General features: G+C 34.8%; 1 long non-coding RNA gene across 1 annotated transcript; it reads left to right on the top strand.

Annotated features, from left to right (window-relative positions):
* Positions 1-511: 511 nt before the first annotated feature.
* LOC124640830 lies at positions 512-1,333 on the top strand. Its single transcript, XR_006985601.1, has 2 exons — positions 512-843; positions 1,106-1,333. It is a non-coding gene; the product is annotated as an uncharacterized LOC124640830 (long non-coding RNA).
* Positions 1,334-2,998: the final 1,665 nt, after the last annotated feature.

Raw genomic sequence — 2,998 nt, 5'->3', positions numbered from 1 at the left:
TAACTTAATGTTATAACTTAATAGCCAAATAGGCTCTGTAATTGATACCAAAGAAACTTTAACTAATGATATGTTTGTCTAATGTTCGTTAACTGAGAATGTGTTATGTGTTAGTAATAACTAACTTTGATATGTATATCTGTTACCTAATAAGATTCATATTTAACGGTTTTTGTAATAATATCTGGATGATGCAATAGGATTAAACATTGCGTAATAGATAAGGAAACTTATATGTGTGTGTAAGTAAGATAACGGTCAACAGTAATTTTCCATTACTTCCACCAATAGGCGCACTCGGTTTAATCAAAGAGCCCCCTCGTGTCGAGTAGCGGGACTAAAAAAGGTCAGGCGTAAGTCGTAATTTTTTGTCTAAATGGTCAACGCAAAATGTAACCCGTCCGGTACCCCCACGACTTGGGACCTCATAGATTTACTTAAAGATAGGGCCATTTTTCGAGAAAATTGTAGTCGACCACCAGTAAGCAAGTAATGCTCGTAATAACCAGTGCTCAGTGTAAAAAGTTACCAGTATTAAGGTAAAATAATCTATGCCCTAAAACTCTTGTATTGTTATAATCTACGTGCTAATAATTGTGTTCTAAATAACTGTGTAAAACTTGTGACCTAACTCTTGTGTTAAACCTGTAGGGTAAACTGGGTACGGTTGTGCCAGGGTACGGTAGTGACAGTCGCAGTTGTAACGAAACTATACGTAAAACGGGGGAGGTTGTGAGGGAGAAAGACGTGGCTCACAAGCCTAAACACGTTCCCCAGTATTGCGTTAGCCGGCGCACGACGTTGATGTAAGCAGGAGCCCACATTGCTTTTCAACAATCAAAAGTAAGTATTTTTGTTCGATTTCGTTTCCTAATTACTGTTATTTTTATACAGATAGATTATCTTGTTATTTTTTTCTTTAAAAGTTGAATATTAATATTTAATTACAAGTGATTTCTTTTTACGTAAAGTATTTGGCAAAATCATGGCGATTTTTTGTTTTCAAAATGATGCGTTGGGTACGATTGTGTCAATTTTTTTGGGTACGGTTGTGACGAATATCTTTACATATAATAAATCTCATATTATTGTTTTTTGCTTTTAGATGTCCAGGATACGTTTGCGGAAGACCGAAAGAGCGCAGTGTGATATCAAAAAATAAAAAGATGCCGATGAAGAAGTGAAACAAGGGATTTCGTACGTGTAGCTCAAGCTACAAGCCTTTCTACAGCTACAAGTTTGAACAGAGCAAATGTTGTTTTGTTGATTGTTAAAACTATGTTTGTAAGCTTATTATGTTAAACATTTCTACAATAAAAGATATTATAGACCATTTTGATATATGTTTATGCATGTCACAACCGCCCTTGGTATGTGGCCGGTTGTGACACTTTCCCATTTTTTTTTAAATTGATCTTATGAGTAATACATTGTATTAAGGAACAATATATGAGTGTTTTTACGTACACAAATGTACAAATTGCGATACAAGTTCCTTTTCTGCGAGCTAATTAGTCAAATATCAAAATTATTGGTGATCAAACGAAAATTGGCACAACTGTACCCAGTCTACCCTACTCTAAATCCATTGTGTTTAAAAACTCTATTGTGCTCTAAATATATTTAAACTATATTGTGTACTAAACCGTTATAATCTTAAAACTTTGCTGTGATAAATCTTGTTGTGTTAAAATCGTGTGACTTTGTAAAGTCGTGTAAACTAAAAATTAAATTATAAATTTAAAAAAACCCCCGACCCAAAAAAAAGCACGCAATTATTATGACAAAAGGTTAAAAACGCTAAACCATATAAAAATCAAAAAATAACTTTATCACTACGTAAGTACCAACTAAAGCATGTCAGACTAAACTAAATTTTGTCGTGTCGGGGGACCGCTCTAATTTATTAGCCTAACGTTAGAAGTAATTATATACTACTACATTACATATACTTCTTATAACTTTTTATACAATTTTATTTAGATACGTGTTTTTTTTTATACGAATGTTGTAATTAGGTAGGTATCATTTGATTTATGTAAGTATTTTTAAAGGTAAAAAGCGGTCCTCCGACACGTCAAAATTTAGTTTAGTCTGACATGCTTTAGTTGGTACTTACGTAGTGATAAAGTTATTTTTTTATTTTTATAGGGTTTAGCGTTTTTAACCTTTTATCATAATAATTGCGTGCTTTTTTTTGGGTCGGGGGTTTTTTTAAATTTATAATTTAATTTTATTTCATGCTTTTTGAAGGAGCTCCTTAATTTTTCCTTCTTTCATTTAATTTCTTTTATTTTAAGATGGGGTCGCTATATGCGATCTCGGCCAAAAGAAGCTGTTTAACAATCCTCATGACAAACCAGCTCTGGGAGAATTGCACAGACAACAAAGATTAACCTTTGATCATTCTAGATTTTCAGCAAAAATATAAATCGGTTTATCCGTTTCATTCCGGCATTCCAGGGTTTCATCCGCCACATCCCATTTCCAGCATCAGGTTCTCGTCAATCAGAAACATGAAGAGAACTCGTCAAGACAAATTCAACGAGCCCAAACTCGATGGGTTTACTAAACGGCAGTTCAGGGTTACGTCTCCTATCTTCGTGTCCTAACAGCAGACCAGCTCAGTGGTTCCAGAAGACATTAGTATTTCAAATTTCAGATCCCACATATGCTTGCAAGTAAACTGAGCGTGTAACATTCCTATCACACCTAACAAACGAGCTGATGACCTTGAAGACCTGAACCGATTTCCACCAAACATAGCTAAGAACACTCCCGAATGACATTCCTTTCAAACAAAAAAAACCGCATTACAATCGGATCATCCGTTTGGGAGCTACGATGCCACATACACACACACACACACACACACACACACACACACACACACACACACACACACAGACACGTCAAACTTATAACACCCCGTCGTTTTTGCGTCGGGGGTTAAAAAGTAAATTAATATAAAAGTTAGTGTTTAAAACTAAAGTGACAT

Source organism: Helicoverpa zea, chromosome 2 (assembly GCF_022581195.2).
Source record: "Helicoverpa zea isolate HzStark_Cry1AcR chromosome 2, ilHelZeax1.1, whole genome shotgun sequence".
In the NCBI taxonomy this organism is placed as follows: domain Eukaryota; kingdom Metazoa; phylum Arthropoda; class Insecta; order Lepidoptera; family Noctuidae; genus Helicoverpa; species Helicoverpa zea.
The sequence above is the reverse complement of the archived record's forward strand: the minus strand, read 5'-3'. Positions and strand labels throughout refer to the sequence as shown.